The 21,922-nt window shown below is 42.3% G+C and overlaps 1 protein-coding gene across 1 annotated transcript in view; it reads right to left on the minus strand.

Moving 5' to 3' along the window:
- The window catches only part of LOC115176075 (ephrin-A3), a 99,742-nt gene that overhangs the window by 77,033 nt on the left and 787 nt on the right, over nucleotides 1-21,922 (minus strand). The window lies entirely within an intron of this gene.

A 21,922-nucleotide genomic window follows, 5' to 3' on the forward strand; every position in this document is an offset into this window, starting at 1 on the left:
GTAACAATTACAGTAGCCATTACACAGACATAAGGACATAGGCGCACAGGCAAAAATAACATACACATACTGCACTATCCTTGAAATAGAACAGCAAACAAAGCCAGCCACACACCGGACATAAGATACTTTTACACACATCCTCACCGCATCGCTTGAGACATTCCCACACTCGTTTTCGAATACACAAACATTAAACACACACACACACACACTACTACTACTACACACACTAGTGAACCAGAGAGAGCACGTCCATTGATAGAGGACACTATGAGTGAGATTTGAGTCACATATATTCCAGTATACATCAATGACAATAACACAGAGATTACAACATGTGCATGTGTGTGAAGAGAAAGGCATGATTATGCATGTGCCGTAGCTCATGTATTAACCATAACCAAATGTATTTCATTTTTAAGTTTTTTAATTGAAATGTTTTAACCTTTTATTTAAATAGGCAAGTCAATTCTTATTTACAATGACGGCCTACCCCGGCCAAACCCAGACGACTCTGGGCCAATTGTGCACCGCCCTATTGGACTCCAAGTCACAGCCAGATGTGATACAGCCTGGATTCGAACCAGGGACAGTAGTGACGCCTCTTGCAATGAGATGCAGTGCCTTAGACCGCTGCACCACTCGGGAGCCCAGAGGGGAGGCGAATTAGGTCAGCAGTTTGGGAGTTGCAATCTATGCAAAACACAATGACACAAACTTCTTGTCTTGTATGTCAAATAATACTATTAGCTTTTCTGGGCTGCTTCTAGGTTAGTCTTTTGGCTTGGCAAAGGTGGGACTTCTTCCATCAAGGTTCCCAGCCCTATATGGCTTACTAACAAGAATTCTTCTTCCATCCATGCCTTGAGGTAGTGGCCTCCTGTCCATTGCACTTATTTGACTTTCAAGCTCTAAAGACTTCCCCTATCATATTTGTAATAGAACTGTTTCGCTTGAAGTTGTCCCCCTTCAATATAACCGGACACATTAAACTTCTGGAGGCAGCAGTGGCTGCCTGCTGCTGTTGAAGGAGGTCAAATTACATTTAGTCATTTTGAATGTGCAAAGCACTGGAGAGAGATTTCAATTTTCTTTAGATGTTCTCATTACAGAGTCGACGGCTGCCAAAGGGTCTCAGACCTTCCTATAATTACAGCTTCAATAGGCAAATTCTCAATTATAACAGAATACCTAATTATTACATCCATATTCAGAATTGGCCCCCTTGATAGATAGTCTAAAAAGCACTCCCATCCAATGAACTCGAGGAGAGCTTCCGTTCCGCTGCCTGTTCATGTGACTGCATTGTTGTAAAACACTCAGCAGTATTACAGCAAAGACATGGCTTAAGGCCTGTAGGGGGATGTTAAGACAGCAAGATATGTGACCCGATTCAGGAAACTAGGTGTATGTCGCAACTCACGACTTCACAGGAGAGCCGTTTGAACGTTAAAAAAAAGAATTGGGCAGAAATGCCTCCTCGAAAGTTCACATGTTCATGTGCCTTAATAACAAACTTGTATGCCATCTGCAAATACGAATAAAATTGTTAAATTACGAGCCTTGTTGGTTAAGCCACAGAAAAAGCAACCTTCCCACTAGACATGATTGGCTGAGATAATGAATGGGCTGGACATGCCGAGAGAGGAGTTCGGATTGGTGTGCCATATAGAAAGCTTCGGTCTATTTTAGCTGGTTAGTCTGTGCTGGTAACCCTGTCGAACGCTGCTTTTAAAAAAGTTTATAATGTAGTGGAGCTGCATAGCTAAGTGTTGCTCTCCACTCTCTGGAGGATCACGTTTTGAAATCAGTGGAATTAGAGTATGATAGCTAAAGAGATGGCGAAAACACCTGTCTCCGGATTACATCCTCAAACTAAGGGCAACTGTGGCATGGCATCCACGACAGGGAGACGCGGGAGATGCATGATGAAGTATACAGGTAAGATAGCTAGCTACATTTACAGATATTAAACTCTTCTAATTTTGACAAAGTGGTTTCATTTCAAGCTAAAGTGTACTGTTAGCTAGCTAGCTAACATCAGCTGGCTGGCTCCCTAGCTGACGTTATAATTTGTACCCCAGAGGTGTTTGCTTTGCTAGTTAGAGCCTAATGTTAGCAGGTTGGTTAACCTCTCTGGGCCAGTGGGACGTTAGCGTCCCACCCTAGTCAACAGCCAGTGGAATCGCGTGGCGCGAAATACAAATACCTCATAAATGCTATAACTTCAATTTCTCAAACATCTGACTATTTTACACCATTTTAAAAGACAAGACTCTCGTTAATCTAACCACATTGTCCAATTTCAAAAAGGCTTTACAGCGAAAGCAAAACATTAGATTATGTCAGGAGAGTACCCTGCCAAAAATAATCACACAGTCATTTTCAAAGCAAGCATATTTGTCACAAAAACCAAAACCACAGCTAAATGCAGCCCTAACCGTTGATGATCATCAGATGACACTCCTAGGACATTATGTTATACAATACATGCATGTTTTGTTCAATCAAGTTCAAATTTATATAAAAAAACAGCTTTTTACAAACTTCCGGTGAATTTACTAAATTACTCATGATTAACGTTCACAAAATACATAACAATTATTTTAAGAATTATAGATACAGAAATCGTTTATGCAATCGCGGTGTCAGATTTTAAAATAGCTTTTCGGCGAAAGCACATTTTGCAATATTCTGAGTACATCGCTCGGCCATCACGGCTAGCTAATTTGACACCCACCAAGTTTGGCCCTCACCAAACTCAGATTTACTATAAGAAAAATTGGATTACCTTTGCTGTTCTTTGTCAGAACGCACTCCCAGGACTTCTACTTCAACAACAAATGTTGTTTTGGTTCCAAATAATCCATAGTTATATTCAAATACCTCCGAAGGGTGATGCGTGAGCGCATTTCGTGACAAAAAAATTTAAAATATTCCATTACCGTACTTTGAAGCATGTCAAACGCTGTTTAAAATAAATTTTTATGCAATTTTTCTCGTAAAATAGCGATAATATTCCAACCGGGCGACGTTGTATTCATTCAAGGCTGAAAGAAAAAAATTGAGAATTCTCATAAACGTGCTTCTCAGTCTCACTGTTCCCAGGCTGACCACTCACAAACAGAGCTGCTGTACTTCGCCCAGAGACTGCAGACACCCCATTACACTTTCTGGCGCCTTCTGAGAGCCAATGGAAGCCTTAGAAAGTGTCACGTTACAGCAGAGATGCTGTATTTTCGATAGAGATGCAACTGAAGGACAACAAATTGTCAGACAGGGCCACTTCCTGTATGGAATCTTCTCAGGTTTTGGCCTGCCATATGAGTTCTGTTATACTCACAGACACCATTCAAACAGTTTTAGAAACTTTAGAGTGTTTTCTATCCAAATCTACTAATTATATGCATATTCTCGTTTCTGGGCAAGAGTAGTAACCAGTTTAAATCGGTATGTTTTTTATCCGGCCGTGCAAATACTGCCCCCTAGCCCCAACAGGTTAACTCCCAGCATATTCATGCAGTGTAGTAATGGCATGATTTGGCACTATGTTCATTGTTGTTTAACTAGCTAAAGTTAGCTGGCTGGCTTGTTAGCTAACGTGTGATTTTACACATTGTTTACCTAACTAGGTTCATTGTTTACCTAGCTAGCTACATGTTTAAAGCTAAAGTGTACTGTTAGCTAGCTAGCTAACATTGTCTGGCTGGCTCCCTAGCTGACGTTGTTATTCGTATCCCACAGCTGTTTGCTTCGCTACTTAGAGCCTAATGTTACCTAGCTGACATTGAACCTAGATGGGTAGCTCCCAGCATATTCATGCAGTGTAGTAACAACATGATTTGGCACTATGTTCATTGCTGTTTAACCTATTGGGGCTAGGGGGGCAGTATTTGCACGGCCGGATAAAAAACGTACCCGATTTAATCTGGTTACTACTCCTGCCCAGTAACTAGAATATGCATATAAGTTTGATTTGGATAGAAAACACCCTAAAGTTTCTAAAACTGTTTGAATGGTGTCTGTGAGTATAACAGAACTCATATGGCAGGCAAAAACCTGAGAAGATTCCAAACAGGAAGCGCTCTCTCTGACCATTTCATGGCCTTCTTGATCATCTCTAACCAAAACAGGGGATCTCTGGCATGACGTGACATTTTCTAACGCTCCCATGGGCTCTCAGAAGGCGCCAGAAAGCTGAATCGTGGCTTTGCAGGCCCTGCCTGAAAAACATTAGCGCATTTTGTAAGTGGTCGATCTGAGAACAATGAGACTGGGGCGCGCGTGCCCGAGCTGACACCATGTTTACTTTCTCTCTCTTTGAACGAAAACAACCACTCCCGGTCTGAATATTATCGCTTTTTTACGAGAAAAATGGCATAAAAATTGATTTTAAACAGCGGTTGACATGCTTTGAAGTACGGTAATGGAATATTTAGAATTTTTTTGTCACGAAACGCGTCGGGCGCATCACCCTTATTTACCCTTCAGATAGTGTCTTGAACGCACGAACAAAACGCCGCTATTTGGATATAACTATGGATTATTTGGGACCAAACCAACATTTGTTATTGAAGTAGAAGTCCTGGGAGTGCATTCTGACGAAGAACAGCAAAGGTAATTACATTTTTTTTATAGTAAATCTGACTTTGGTGAGGGCTAAACTTGGTGGGTGTCTAAATAGCTAGCCCTGTGATGCCGGCCTATCTACTTAGAATATTGAAAAATGTGCTTTCACCGAAAAGCTATTTTAAAATCGGACATAGAGAGTGCATATAGGAAATCTGTATCTATAATTCTTTAAAAAATTGTTATGTTTTTTGTGAACGTCTATCGTGAGTAATTTAGTAAATTCACCGGAAGTGTTCGGTAGGAATGCTAGTCACATGCTAGTCACATGCTAATGTAAAAAGCTGTTTTTTGATATAAATATGAACTTGATTGAACAAAACATGCATGTATTGTATAACATAATGTCCTAGGTGTGTCATCTGATGAAGATCATCAAAGGTTAGTGCTGCATTTAGCTGTGGTTTGGGTTTATGTGACATTATATGCTAGCTTGAAAAATGGGTGTCTGATTATTTCTGGCTGGGTACTCTGCTGACATAATCTAATGTTTTGCTTTCGTTGTAAAGCCTTTTTGAAATCGGACAGTGTGGTTAGATTAACGAGAGTCTTGTCTTTAAAATGGTGTAAAATAGTCATATGTTTGAGAAATTGAATTAATAGCATTTCTAAGGTATTTGAATATCGCGCCACGGGATTACACTGGCTGTTGAGTAGGTGGGACGCAAGCGTCCCACCTAGCCCATAGAGGTTAACTAGCTAACTTTAGCCTGGTCTAAGGCACTGCATCGCAGTGCTAGCTGTGCCACTAGAGATCCTGGTTCAAGTCCAGGCTCTGTCGCAGCCGGCCGCGACCGGGAGACTCATGGGACGGCGCACAATTGGCCCAGCGTCGTCCAGGTTAGGGGAGGGCTTGGCCAGCAGTGACATTCTTGTCCCAAAGCGCACTAGCAACTCCTGTGGCGGGCCGTGCGCATGCATGCTGACACAGTTGCCAGGTGTACGATGTTTCCTTCGACAAGTTGGTGAGGCTGGCTTCAGGATTAAGCGAGCAGTATGTTAAGAAGCAGTGCGGCTTGGCTGGGATGTGTTTCGGAGGACGCATGGTACTCGACCTTCGCCTTTCCCAATTCCGTACGGCAGTTGCAGCGATGGGACAAGACTGTAACTACCAATTGGATACCACGAAATTGAGGAGAAAAAGGGGTAAAAAAATTATAAACTAGCTAACGTTAACTGGCTGGCGCGTTAGGTAATGTTACGTGTGGGATTTTACATGTTGTTTACCTAGCTAGGTTCATTGTTTACCTAGCTAGCTACATGTCTTAAGCTATAAAGTGTACATCACGTGTTGAATATGGTTGGTGTTAGTAAATGTCTGCAAAGAAGCGTAATTAAATTTTTGCCAGCTGAGCTGGTTAGGCTGTTTTCATGTTATCCATAGGTAAACAAATCATCAGCCAGAGCGTCAAGTGTGCGCTCTGAACGCTCGGAGGGCGAAATAAGATGGGTGGGGCTAAAGCTTTCAGAGGGTGTGAACGATACTGAATGGGTGTAGACATAGAAGAGCTCTTCACTAGATACCAAAACATTCAAAAGGTCATTTCTCAAAAGTTAGCTAACAAGTTTGTCAACTTTCAAAGCAGAATTACTTTCCCATTGTTCCTCAACAATACACTATGATATACCATTTTGTAGCTCTGAGTCTCTACTTTTGTCCAATGTAAAAAACACAATTTCAAATGTTGCTACATAAGACCAAATCCAGGTGGTGAGTCACATATGACAAAGCACAGGCTTGTGACTAAGTGCTTTTTCGCACCAAAAATGTTAAATTATGAAGTATAGTTATCTATTGAAGAGGTACTGGCTAACAAAAACTACAGACCCAATCTTCACACCAGAGAGGTTTTCTTATCGACAAACGATAACGTATTTTCCAGGCCCTGTAGCAAAGTCCATGACAAGATACTATGGCCAGTGACCATCCATTGATCAATGGCTTTGATATTTTTCTACTTGGGGAGCAATTTGCTTCACAAGAGCAATGCAATTTCCTGGCAGCAACCTAACAACACTGGTAGCATAAACACACTCCAGAGACAAACTGGCTATAGAGCAGTACTGGCAAATGCCAGAAGAGCTGGTCCATCTTAAGCTTATTTGGGCCTGTCTAAATTGGGGGTTTTGTGCAGAATTATCATTATTTGGCTATTAATGCCCTTGAGGGGGAAAAAATGGGCAGAAGTGGGGGACTAATGGAAATAATGGGCCGGTGTGTTAGAAATGCCTGTGCCAATTTCTAGTACGTCCCTGCTCATACCACTACCAGCATAATGTACCATACACTGTAGTAGAACTTAGAGGAGGCGGCTCAGGCTGAGAGTTGGAAGGCCTCCTCTGTAGGAGTATTTGCATTCAAATCATTGAGTCTGAAATTGGTTCTACCTGTCTGGATCAGGGCTATCTCCTGTGGGTTTACAGAGCCGGCTAAGTGCAGCCTCTATAACCTTGGAGCGCCTGGAATACTAATGACTTTTGATGGCACGTGAAGGGGCCTTGTGTGTTCTCTGTGTTCATCTGAAGAAGGCATGCCCTAACTTTCAGATTAGTCCCATGACACTTCCCCAGTAGGGCTCTTGATATGAACAGAGAGAAAATACACAGTGGGTGTGTCCCAAATGGCATCATGTTACTCAAGAGCTCTCTCCCTCATTATTGAGTGGAATTTTCATGGTGGGCATTGAGTGTGTTTCAAATGGCACCCTATTCCCTATATAGTGCACTACAATACATAGGGAATAGGGTGCCATTTGAAACACACAAATCTTATGAACCTCTTAGAGAGAAAGAGCTTTCCATACAAGAGATACGCCTCTTCTCTATAGTCTACGACGTGACCAGTCTTCTCATCAATCTATAGCTGGATCATGTCTCAAGAAGTCCCTTTATTGTATAATACAGTAACTGGAAATACACTACATGATCAAAAGTATGTGGACACCTGCTCGTGGAACATCTCATTCCATAATTATGGGCATTAATATGGAGTTGGTCCCTCCTTTGCTGCTATAACAGCCACCACTCTTCTGGGAAGGCTTTTCACTAGATGTTGTAACATTGCTGCAGGGACTTGCTTCCATTCAGCCACAAGATAATTAGTGAAGTCAGGCACTAATGTTGGGCGATTAGGCCTGGCTAGCAGTCGGCGTTCCAATTCATCCCAAAGGTGTCTGATGGGGTTGAGGTCAGGGCTCTGTGCTGGCCAGTCAAGTTCTTCCACACTGATCTCACAAACAATTTCTGTATGGACCTTGCTTTGTGCACGGGGGCATTGTCATGCTGAAACAGGAAAGGGCCTTCACCAAACTGTTGTTACAAAGTTCAAAGCACAGAATAGTCTAGAATGTCATTGTATGCTGTATCGTTAACATTTCCCTTCACTGGAACTAAGGGGCCTAGTCCGAACCATGAAAAACAGCCCCAGACCATTATTACTCCTCCACCAAACTTTACAGTTGGCACATTATGCATTCGGGCAGGTAGTCTTCTCCTGGCATCTGCCAAACCCAGATTTGTCCATTGAACTGCCAGATAGTAAAGCGTGATTCATCCCTCCAGAGAACGCGTTTCCAATGCTCCAGAGTCCAATGGCAGCGAGCTTTACACCACTCCAGCCGACGCTTGGCATTACGCATAGGGATCTTAGGCTTGTGCGTAGTTGCTCGGCCATGGAAACCCATTTCATGAAGCTCCCGACGAACAGTTTTTGTGCTGACGTTGCTTTCAGAGATAGTTTGGAACTCGGTAGTGAGTGTTGCAACCAAGGATAGACAATTTTTAAGCGCTTCAGCACTCCGCGGTCCCATTCTGTGAGCTTGTGTGGCCTACCACTTTGCAGCTGAGACGTTGTTGCTCATGCACATTTCCACTTCGCAATTACAGTTGACCGGGGCAGCTCTAGCAGGGCAGAAAATTTGACGAACTGACTTGTTGGAAAGGTGGCATCCTATGACGGTGCCACGTTGGAAGTCACTGAGCTCTTCAGTAAGGCCATTCTACTGGCAGTGTTTGCCTATAGAGACTGCATGGCTGTGCTTGATTTTTTACACCTGTCAGCAACGGGTGTGGCTGAAATAGCCAAATCCACTAATTTGAAGGGGTGTCCACATACACTATATATGCAAAAGTATCTTCATAGTGTGTGACTACAATAGCGACACATTTATTTTTATTTATTTATTTTTATTTATTTATTTTTATTTCACCTTTATTTAACCAGGTAGGCAAGTTGAGAACAAGTTCTCATTTACAATTGCGACCTGGCCAAGATAAAGCAAAGCAGTTCGACAACATACAAAAACACAGAGTTACACATGGAGTAAAACAACATACAATCAATGATGCAGTAGAAAAAAATAAGACTATATACAATGTGAGCAAATGATGTGAGATAAGGGAGGTAAAGGCAAAAAATGCCATGGTGGTGGCAAAGTAAATAAAGTATAGCGAGAAAAAACACTGGAATGGTAGATTTGTAGTTTGAAGAAAGTTCAAAGTTAAAATATAAATAATATGGTGCAAAGGAGCAAAATAAATAAAATAAATAAATACAGTAGGGGAAGAGGTAGTAGTTTGGGCTAAATTATAGATGGGCTATGTACAGGTGCAGTGATCTGTGAGCTGCTCTGACAGCTGGTGCTTAAAGCTAGTGAGGGAGATAAGTGTTTCCAGTTTCAGAGATTTTTGTAGTAGTTTTCTTAGGAAATGTTGTATAATTTGGATTTTTGGAACTGCATTGTCTTGCTGACATGTGTTTTGCAGACTTTGAGAGGAAGGCAATCGATAATAAGCATTGAAAATCTCATCATCGTGCATTGCCTCTGAGTTCTTGCTATACTTTTCATCGGTATCCAGCAACATTTTTACTTTTCTCTTTAGCCACAACAGTATGTCAAAGCTGAAGGAGTATTGAGGAGTATTTCTGTCTGTAATGTAGCCATTTTGTGGGGAAAAACTCATTCTGATTAGCTGGACGTGGCTCCCCAGTGGGTGGGCCTGGCTTCCAGGAGGGTGGGCCAATGTCCAGGGCTCACCCATGGCTGCACCCCTGCCCAGTCATGTGAAATCCATAGATTAGGGCCAAATTAATTTATTTCAATTGACTGATTTCCTTAGATGAACTTTAACTCAGTAAAATCTTTGAAATGTGTGTATGTTGCATGTAAATACTTGTTCAGTATATATTGATTCACACACCCACCCTCAGCATCCATACGGACCACTAAGTTGCGTCCCAAATGGCGCCCTATTCTCTACACAGAGCACTATTTTTGACCAGAGCCCTGTGGATGAAAGTCAAAAGGAGCGAAAAAAAAAAAGACACCATGCCACAAATACAAACAGTATCCTTTCAGCTTGCTTTCTCCAGCCATTTTGCAAGACTCATACCAGCAAAAAAATACTGTAGAAAACAGCTTTCCCATCCCAAGTTCGTTGTTTATGTCTGTATTTTTTTTTATATACCTGTGCCAACCTATTGCAGAAAGAGAACATTTGAAAATTATTAAATCACTTAACAGCTCTCTGGGTCTGCAGTGGCTTAGGAAAATCAATAGAATGTGAAGACATAGATGAAACATGTTTTTAATTTGCATAATGCTATATTATTTCAGAAATACTTCTGTGGGACTGTAATTGGATGAACTTATTGCGATACCGGATGCTATTGCTCTGGGTTTAAAGAGCAGAGGGTGCTGGGACAGGTCTTCAGTCTAGAGTTTGGTGCCAAGGTGCCAGCTCTCTGCTCATATTATTTATTCTTTATTTTATTTGTCCCTTGAAGTTGTGTGGTTGCTCTAATTAAACCGTGGGAGTCTATCTGAAGTCGCAGTGTCCATGGATAATCATTCTTTATCACAGCCTTTACATCAGGAGGCTGAAAAGGCCCTCAGAACCTCAAAAAGTTCTACAGCTGCACCATTTAGGGCATCTTGACTGGCTGCATCACCACTTGGTATGGCAACTGCTTGGCATCCGACTGCTATAGAGGGTCTTGTGTACGGCCCAGTACATTACCGGGGCCGAGCTCCCTGCCATCCAGGACCTCTATGCCAGGCGGTGCAGCTGAAGAGTGCTGTGGAAGCTATGCTGGTTAAGTGTGCCTTGAATTCTAAATAAATCACAGACCGTGTCACCAGCAAAGCACCCCCACACCATCACACCTCCATACTCCAAGGTGGGAACCACACATGCGGAGAACCTTTGCTCACCTACTCTGCGTCTCACAAAGACACGGCGGTTGGAACCAAAAATCTCAAATCTGGTCTCATCAGACCAAAGGACACATTTCCACCGGTCTAATGTCCATTGCTCATGTTTCTTGGCCCAAGCAAGTCTCTTCTTCTTATTGGTGTCCTTTAGTAGTGGTTTCTTTGCAGCAATTCGACCATGAAGGCCTGATTCACGCAGTCTCCTCTGAACAGTCGATGTTGAGATGTGTCTGTTACTTGAACTCTGTGAAGCATTTCTTTGGGCTGCAATTTCTGAGGCTGGTAACTCTAATGAACTTATCCTCTGCAGCAGAGGTAACTCTGGGTCTTCCTTCCTGTGGCGGTCCTCATGAGAGCCAGTTTCATTCATCATTCATCACTTTTATCAAAGTTCCTGAAATGTTCCATATTGACTGGCCTTTATGTCTTAAAGTAATGATGGACTGAATTGTGGTTTCTCTTTGCTTATTTCAGCTATTATTGCCATAATATGGAAATGCAGGTACAGGGACAAGGTGGAGTCGTAATTCAACGGCTCAGACACAAGACATATGTGGCAGGGTCTACAGGAAATCACGTACTACCAAAACAGCCACGTCACGGACACCGACGTCACGCTTCCAGACAAACTAAACACCTCCTTTGCCCGCTTTGAGGATAATACAGTGCCACCGCCGCGGCTTGCTAACTAAGACTGCGTCCCCACCTCTCCTTCTTAGTGGCTGACGTAAAACATTTACATTTGTTAACCCTCGCAAGGCTGCTGGCCCAGACGGTATCCCCATCCTCAGAGCATCCTCAGAGCATGCACAGACCAGCTGGCTGGTGTGTTTACGGACATATTTAATCGCTCCCTATCCAAGTCTGTTGTCCCCACATGCTTCAAGATGGCCACCATTGTTCCTGTACCCAAGAAGGCAAAGATAACTGAACTAAATGACTACCGCCCTGTAGTACTCACTTCTGTCATCATGAAATGCTTTGAGGCTAGTCAAGAATCATATCACCGCCACCTTACCGGCCACCCAAGACCCACAACAGTTTGCATACCGCCCCAACAGGTCCACAGATGACGGAATCGCCTTCCCACTCCCCTATCCCATCTGGACAAAATTAATACCTATGCAAGAATTCTGTTAATTGACTACAGCTCAGCATTCAACACCATAGTCTCCTCCAAGCTCATCATCAAGCTGGAGGCCCTGGGTCTCAACCACGCCCTGTGCAACTGGGTACTGGAATTTCTGACCGGCCGCCCCCAGGTGGTGAAGGTAGGAAACAACATCTCCACTTCACTGACCCTCAACACTGGGGCCCCAGAACGGCGTGTGCTCAGCCCTCTCCTGTACTCCCTGTTCACCCATGACCGCATGGCCATGCACGCCTCCAACTCAATCATCAAGTTTGCAGACGACACAACAGTAGTGGGCCTGATCACAAACAACAACGAAACAGCCAACAGGGAGGAGATAAGGGCAATCGGAGTATGGTGTCAGGAAACAACCTCTCCCTCAACATCAACAAAACAAAGGAGATGATCATGGACTTCAAGAAACAGCAGAGGGAGCACCCCCCTATCCACATCGAAGGGACAGCAGTGGAGAAGGTGGAAAGTTTTATGTTCCTGGTTTACACATCACAGACAAACTGTGACAGTGTGGTGAAGAAGGCGCAACAGCGCCTCCTCAACCTCAGGAGGCTGAAGAAATGTGGCTTGTCACCCAAAACCCTGACAAACTTTTACAGATGCACAATCCAGAGCATCCTATCGGGCTGTATCACAGCCTGGTACGGCAACTACACCACCCTCAACCACAAGGCTCTCCAGAGGGTGGTGCGGTCTGCACAACGCATCACTGGGGGGCAAACTACCTCCCTCCATGAGACCTGCAGCACCCGATGTCACAGGAAGGCCAAAAAGTTCATCAAGGACAACAACCACCCGAGCCACTGCCTGTTCAAACCACTATCATCCAGAGGTCAGCGTGGTCAGTGCAGGTGCATCAAAGCTGGAACCGAGAGATTGAAAAACAGCTTCTATCTCAAGGACATCAGTCTACTAAACAGCAATCACTAACTCAGAGAGGCTGCTGCCTACATTGAGACCCAATCACTGGACATTTTAATAAATGGATCACTAATCACTTTAAACGATGCCACTTTAAATAATACGTTAACATTATTAAAGTCGCATCTTACATTACTCATATCACATGTACATACAGTATTTTATACCATCTACTGCACCTTGCCTATGCCACTCGGCCATCGCTCATCCATATGTACATATTCTCATTCACCCCTTTAGATTTGTGTGTATTAGGTAGTTGTTGGGGAATTGTTAGATTACTTGTTAGATATTAGTGCACTGTCGGAACTAGAAGCACAAGCATTTCGCTACACTCGCATTACTATCTGCTAACCATGTGTACGTGACCAATACAATTTGATTTGACTCGTTTTTTTTACCAAATAGGGCTATCTTCTGTATACCACCCTTACCTTGTTACAACACAAATTATTGGCTCAAACACACTAAGAAGGAAAGAAATTCCACAAATGAACTTTTAACAAGGAACACCTGTTAATTGAAATGCATTCCAGGTGACTACCTCATGAAGCTGGTTGAGAGAATGCCAAGAGTGTGTAAAGCTGTCATCAAGGCAAAGGGTGGCTACTTTGAAGAATCTCAAATATAAAATATATTTTGAGTAGTAACACTTTTGGTTACTACATGATTCCATATGTGTTATTTCATAGTTTTGATGTCTTCACAATGTAGAAAATAGTAAAAATTAAAGAAAAACCCTGGAATGAGTAGGTGTGTCCTAACTTTTGACTGGTACTGTACATATCTATCTCAATTACCCCTTCACATCGGCTAGGTACTGGTACCCCGTGTATATAGCCAAGTTATCGTTACTCATTATGTATTTTGCTTTATATTGGCCAGGTCGCAGTTGTAAATGAGAACTTGTTCTCAACTGGCCTACCTGGTTAAATAAAGGTGAAATAAAAAACAATTATTAAAAAATATATATTCCTTGTGTTGATATAATTTTTTTTAAATTATATTATTTGTCTTTTTTTTCTCTGCATTGTTGGGAAGAATTTCACTGTTAGTCTACACCTGTTGTTTACAAAGCATGTGACAACATTTTATTTGATTTCAAGAATGAAAGCTCATTAACTCTGCTGGATTCGCACTGGATTTTGTATTCTCCTGATTCGGAGCACCTCCCTACCTAGCTTGTTGACGTGCTGGAGTTTTCCTAACTGGTTGGTGTTTCTTAAAGAGGTTAAGAGTTTTATCACAAGTGCCATCGGCAATACTTATGACTGCAGGGTTTCAACGTTGGTTACTGTGACTAATTCAAGCAACTTCGGTTCCTTATATATATATAAAAGGAACCGAAGTTGCTTGAATTAGTCACAGTAACCAACGTTGAAACCCTGCAGTCATAAGTATTGCCGATGGCACTTGTGATAAAACTCTTAACCTCTTTAAGAATATATATATATATATATATATATATATATATATATATATATATATATATATATACATACACATAGAGTTGAAGTTGGAAGTTTACATACACCTTAGCAAAATACATTTAAACTCAGTTTTTCACAATTCCTGACAATTAATCTAAGTAAAGATTCCCTGTTTTAGATCCGTTAGGATCACCTCTTTATTTTAAGAATGTGAAATGCCAGAATAGTACAGAATAATAGTAGAGAGAATTATTTATTTCAGCTTTTATTTATTTCATCACATTCCCAGTCGGTCAGAAGTTTACATACACTCAATTAGTATTTGGTAGCATTGCCTTTAAAATGTTTCACTTGGGTCAAACATTTGGGGTAGCCTTCCAAAAGCATCCCACAATAAGTTGGGTGAATTTTGGCCCATTCCTCCTGACAGAGCTGGTGTAACTGAGTCAGGTTTGTAGGCCTCTTGCTCGCACACGCTTTTTCAGTTCTGTCCCCAAATTTTCTATAGGATTGAGGTCAGGTAATGGCCATTCCAATAACTTGACTTTGTTGTCCTTAAGCCATTTTGCCACAACTTTGGAAGTATGTTTGGGGTCATTGTCCATTTGGAAGACCCATTTGCGAACAAGCTTTAACTTCCTGACTGACATCTTGAGAAGTTGTTTCAATATATCCACATAATTTCCCTTCCTCATCATGCCATCTATTTTGTGAAGTGCACCAGTCCCTCCTGCAGCAAAGCACCCCCACAACATGATGCTGCCACCCCCGTGCTTCATGCTTGGGATGGTGTTCTTCAGCTTGCAAGCCCTTTTTCCTCCAAACATAACAATGGTCATTATGGCCAAACAGCTCTAATTTTGTTTCATCAGACCAGAGGACATTTCTCCAAAAAGTATGATCTTTGTCCCCATGTCCAGTTGCAAACCGTAGTCTGGCTTATTTATGGCGGTTTTGGAGCAGTGGCTTCTTCCTTGCTGAGCGGCCTTTCAGGTTATGTCGATATAGGACTTGTTTTACTGTGGATATAGATACTTTTGTATCGGTTTCCTCCAGCATCTTCACAAGGTCCTTTGCTGTTGTTCTGGGATTGATTTGCACTTTTCGCACCAAAGTACGTTCATCTCTATGAGACAGAACGCGTCTCCTTCCTGAGCGGTATGACGGCCGCGTCATCCCATGGTGTTTACACTTGCGTACTATTGTTTGTACAGATGAACGTGGTACCTTCATGCGTTTGGAAATTGCTCCCAAGGATCAATCAGACTTGTGGAGGTCTACAATTTTTTTCTAAGGTCTTGACTGATTTCTTCTGATTTTCCCATTATGTCAGGCAAAGAGGCACTGAGTTTGAAGGTAGGCCTTGAAATACATCCACAGGTACACCTCCAATTGACTCAAATTATGTCAATTAGCCTATCAGAACCTCCTAAAGCCATGACATCATTTTCTGGAGTTTTCCAAGCTGTTTAAATGCACAGTCAACTTAGTGTATGTAAACTTCTGACCCACTGGAATTGTGATACAGTGAATTAGAAGTGAAATAATCTTTCTGTAAACAATTGTTGGAAAAATGATTTGTGTCATGCACAAAGTAGATGTCCTAACCGACTTGCCAAAACTATAGTTTGTTAACAAGAAAATTGTGGAGTGGTTGAAAAACAAGTTTTAATGACTCAAACCTATGTGTATGTAAACTTCTGATTTCAACTGTACAGTCGTGACCAAAAGTGTTGAGAATGACACAAATACTAATTTTCACAAAGTCTGCTGCCTCAGTTTGTATGATGGCAATTTGCATATACTCCAGAATGTTATGAACAGTGATCAGATTAATTAATTGCAAAGTCCCTCTTTGCCATGCAAATGAACTGCATACCAAAAAAACATTTCCACTGCATTTCAGCCCTGCCACAAAAGGACCAGCTGACATCATGTCAGTGATTCTCTCGTTAACACAGGTGTGAGTGTTGATGAGGGCAAGGCGGGAGATCACTCTGTCATGCTGATTGAGTTCGAATAACAGACTGGAAGCTTCAAAAGGAGGGTGGTGCTTGGAATCATTGTTCTTCCTCTGTCAACCATGTCTACCTGCAAGGAAACACGTGCCGTCATTGCTTTGCACAAAAAGGGCTTCACAGGCAAGGATATTGCTGCCAATAAGATTGCACCTAAATCAACCATTTATCGGATCATCAAGAACTTCAAGGAGAGCGGTTCAATTGTTGTGAAGGCGGCTTCAGGGCGCCCAAGAAAGTCATGGCAGCAGGCAGGTGTGAGTGCATCTGCACGCACAGTGAGGCAAAGACTTTTGGAGGATGGCCTGGTGTCAAGAAGGGCAGCAAAGAAGCCAATTCTCTCCAGGAAAAACATCAGGGGCAGACTGATATTCTGCAAAAGGTACAGGGATTGGACTGCTGAGGACTGGGGTAAAGTTATTTTCTCTGATGAATCCCCTTTCTGATTATTTGGGGCATCCGGAAAAAAACTTGTCTGGGGAAGACAAGGTGAGCGCTACCATAAGTCCTGTGTCTTGCCAACAGTAAAGCATCCTGAGACCATTCATGTGTGGGGTTGCTTCTCAGCCAAGAGAGTGGGCTCACTCACAATTTTGCCTAAAAACACACCCATGAATAAAGAATGGTACCAACACATCCTCCAAGAGCAACTTCTCCCAACCATCCAGGAACAGTTTGGTGACAAACAATGCCTTTTTCATAACTAAGTGGCTTGGGGAACAAAACATCGATATTTTGGGTCCATGGCCAGGAAACTCCCCAGACCTTATTCCCATTGAGAACTTGTGGTCAATCCTCAAGAGGCGGGTGGACAAACAAAAACCCACAACTTCTGACAAACTCCAAGCATTGATTATGCAAGAATGGGCTGCCATCAGTCAGGATGTGGCCCAGAAGTTAATTGACAGCATGCCAGGGCGGATTGCAGAGGTCTTGAAAAAGAAGGGTCACTGCAAATATTGACTCTTTGCATCAACTTCATGTTAATTGTCAATAAAAGCCTTTGACCCTTATGAAATGCTTGTAATTATACTTCAGTATTCCATAGTAACATCTGACAAAAATATCTAAAGACACTGAAGCAGCAAACTTTGTGGAAATTAATATTTGTGTCATTCTCAAAACTTTTGGCCACGACTGTATACATAGCAAAGAAACCAAGAGACAACAAAAATACTATTTACACACTATTCATATATACATTCTTATTCAGTTCAATTAGATCTTTAGAAAGATGAGAGGTGCAGTGATACAAGATGTTTTTTAAAGCTAAACTTGCTTTTTGCCTGAGTAACCTCTGGTGGTAGAGCATTCCATGATGACATGGCTCTATACATAACTGAGCGCCGCATTAAATCTGTTTTTGGTTTGGGTACCGTGAAGAAACCCATAGTGGCGTGTCTGGTGGGTTATGTATGTCTGTTTGAAGTGTATGCAAATATACAAGTGGTTAGGCATTTTCAACACACAAATGTTTCTTGAAAAGACTAGAAGTAGTAAATTTCTCCTAAACCCTCAACCATGAAAGATTATCATGCATGTAGTTGATGTTAGTTCTGTGTGTGCTGTTAAGGGCAAGGCATGCTGCTTTGTGCGATGTGCAGGGGTACGAGGTGACTAGGCAACAGGATAGACAATAAACAGTAACAGCAGCGCATGTGATGTCTTTCGTCTCTGACTCATTGAAGTAGAAGCCCTCATCCAAATTGAGGTTAGTTATAGCTGTTCTGATGTCCAGAAGCTCTTTTCGGTCATAGGAAACAATGACGGAAACATTATGTTAAAAAAAGTTACGATCACTGCAAAAAAAATACACAAAATAGCACAATTGGTCAGGAGCCCGTAAAACAGCTGCTATTCTCTCCAGCACCATTCTCTTTTTCATTCACTTTGGAATCAGTGTTGCTCACAGATTCCCATTCAGCACAATAGCCATCAACTACAAGGCAGGAAAGAAGGATATAATGCAGTTTGAGACGGTTGCATGTCACGGTGGCATGACGAATGTGGAAAAGAACAAATTGAATGTCAGTGAGTAAGATGCATTTGTATGCAAAATTGGCGAGACTGTTCAGTGAGCAAGCCAGACAGACAGCCTTGCATGTAATCAGCTAGCAAATCCACTTGTGTCTCACGCGTTGCGCTGCACAGTATTGCATAGGGCCAGGCCTCTGCTATTGTCTCCGAGCACTGGTCCACATGAATAACCCTGCATGTCCACATTAGCACGGGTCACCTCCCATAAGTATAATCTCTCCATAAACAGCAGCAGCAGCACATTCGCCAAATAAATTTAATTTGCACAAAAGCTCACTGCCTCGCTCTCCCTCCCTGTCTTTGGGCTCTCTTAATCATTCTCAAAATATCCTCTGCCTCACTCTACCTTCTTGGCACACTTTCCATTAATCTATCAGCACTCCATATTCTCCATCACTACTCCTCACCCCTTTCTTTCAATACCGTTCTCCGCATTTTTCCTTTTCTCCATCTCTATTTGTCTCCCTCTGTGTGTTTATCTAATCTATCTATCTTCCCTATAAATAATCTCACAGAAAAGATCAGAAATCTCTCTACCCAAAGTGTGTTGGGGCTCCCCTCTCCTCCGCCACCACCACCACACAGTGCCACCACCTCTGAGTTGCTGGTCCTCCACCCACACATCTTCAGTGGGGCAGTTGAGTAAGACAGCAGCTCCGCTCCACATTGATCATGAGGTGCCCCCATGCCTCTTACTCTCAGGGAAGCTATTTGTCAAGGTGATCATTTATTTTGTAACACCGGATATGGTGAGCCAACCAGGCAGGCAGGCAGGCAGGCAGGGAGGGATGCATGCAGGCAGTGTTTTCTTTCTTTATTTGGTTTGGAAGCCTGACAGACTCAATTTCATGTCTCAAATCGGGTTCACAATATGTCATACTATGAACGCACATAGCGCAATAACACACTGAGGTTCCACCTTTCATCTTGTTTAGGAGGCAATGGTAGGCTGATTTTACAGTAAGGTGGGCAACATTTTCACACCATGGGTTCCTTGCTATTCCCTCCCACACCTGTGCAAAGGACCTGCGTGCCCTGATCTCCTGCTAAGTTATGATCCTTAGGAGCGACATTGAGAGTGATTGAAAGCCACATTATTGTTTTGATCATGTTGAACATCCAATTAAGACACTACAGTTTGTAGTTGTGTCCCAAATGGCACCCTCTCCCCTACATAGTGCACTACTTTTGTGTACTATATAGGGAATGGGATACCTTTTGGGACTCAGCCTGTGTCACTGGCAAGGCCAACACCACTCACATGCGCTCCTCAAGATGTTCCACATCTCCCCTCTCTAATTGGCAGATGGCCTCAGATGCGAGATGATTTAATGGCCTGCGTGTGTGTTTTTTCCTGCTTCAGTCAGCCATTAGCAGGGACATTTTTAACGAGTTGGCTTAGGCATGCCGCTGTGAGCGGAAGCTGGGAGCAACTCTTTCTAAAGGAGATGGAGGTAGATAACTGTGCTGCAACTCCGACTGCTGCAATCAGGGCACTTCTTGTATCTCCAACTTTTGTTAACGGTATCCTAGTCTTTCCTTTTCAAACTAGTCTTCTCTTTTAAAGCCGTGCTGGAGTGGCCTAAAGCCTACGGCCTATAAGGCTTGATGGCCTATCAGTATTCCTGCCATAGCCTCTGTGGATTTGTCTGCTACCTGCAAACTGGGTCAATTTTTGCATTATTCTACAGATACTTATCTCAGTGTAGGAAGATATTACAAACAAACACACACATGCATAAACACACACACATCCCACACTGAGGCACTCATTGGAATATATTAAAATAAAAATATATTCATATAAATGTTATATTAAGGTACCGATGTGCCAACACTTGATGAATGATTACACCATACAATGCCTAGGCGTACTCCTCACGCTGTGCAAGTCATTCTGGATAGAACACACGCCAAATTAATAATGAACAATGATAGATAATACTAATACAGAATGTGACGCTCACAAACCTGCAAAATCCTCAGAGCACTTTGAACATGCACTAGCGATGCTAATGAGTCTCCTCTAATAAACCTCTCCTCTATTCAGATTCACACTGACATACTTAATTGCTATCGCAACCAGAGCTGGTTGGAATTTTTACGAGGCGTTCGTTTGCACTGTTTGTTGTTTGATTGAGATACCTTGATTATAAAAAACTGTCTGTAAGCCTCACATGCTCAGAATCCTTAATTGATCATCTTTCAGGTGCATTCAAACAACTTTATCCTATGTAATTATCTTTGTGTACCTTTCAGTCTGGGTATGTGCCCCAAATGAGACTCTATTCCCTATATATAGTGTACTACTTTTTATCAGAGCCCTATGGGCCCTGGTCAACGGTAGTGCACTATAAAGGGAATAGGGTGCCATTTGGGGCACAACCTGGGTTTTGGAGGTGAATGATGAAACAGGAGCAGATGGGGGGTGGTAATGAGATGCACACAAAAAAGGAATTGAGGGGGACAGGCTGGCCATCAGAGACAGTAGAAAAATAAGAGAGAGGGAGGAAAATAACCAAGTATGAAATCGAGAGAGGCCATACAGGGGAGAGGCTAGTGTCTGAGGTGAATATAAATGGGCGAAAGGAGGAGGAAAACAAATAGAGAGAAAAAGGAAGAAAGAGAGAGCAAGAGAGAGAGAGAGAGAGCAAGAGGTGGGGTGAGGGGAGAAGATAAAACAATGTGAGAATGATGGATTCAATGTAAAATAATGAGAGGACAGAGGCACCAGATACCCAATCGATCTCTGCTGCAGAGGTATTGAGTTAGAGGTATGGAGAGCTTACCTACAGTATTGTAACATACTGTAGTAGGATGGAAGGGGGACAAAGATGGCAGACAATATCAGAATGGATTGCATTCAAATGCGTAGGATTGTGTGTAAAATGGAGAGAGAGAGAGAGAGAGAGAGAGAGAGAGAGAGAGAGAGAGAGAGAGAGAGAGAGAGAGAGGGGTTCATTGATGACAGATACGAGTCATGGTGGAGGAAGAGATGGACAGTGAGAACTGAGTTGGCCATTTTAAATATTCATATAGAACACCAGGGTACCCACTAACATGGTGGAAAGGAACATTACAATAACACAGCTACCTGTTATTGGCTATTATACTGTGTGTGTGTGTGTGTGTGTGTGTGTGTGTGTGTGTGTGTGTGTGTGTGTGTGTGTGTGTGTGTGTGTGTGTGTGTGTGTGTTATTGGCAATAGGCAAAATCCGTAATTCACTGTGGAAATAGCCTACAATTTGTGTAAGGGGAAAATAAAGTTATGGCATAAACATAAAGACTACTTTTTATGCTTATTTTAAAAAGGCAGTGGGCATTAATCACACAATTGACAGAATGATTTATACATAGGCCTATCAATTCACATATGAATTCTGTAAAATAGTCACACTTCATGATTTAAACTTAGCATATTTTCGTTTCACGTTTTTAGAAATTTGGGATGATCAATTCCTAATACTGACATCTGTCGTCAAATTAGGTCCACAGCAACAAATAAAACAAAGATGATAGTCTGTC

This window comes from Salmo trutta, chromosome 36, assembly GCF_901001165.1.
Source record: "Salmo trutta chromosome 36, fSalTru1.1, whole genome shotgun sequence".
Lineage (NCBI taxonomy): Eukaryota > Metazoa > Chordata > Actinopteri > Salmoniformes > Salmonidae > Salmo > Salmo trutta.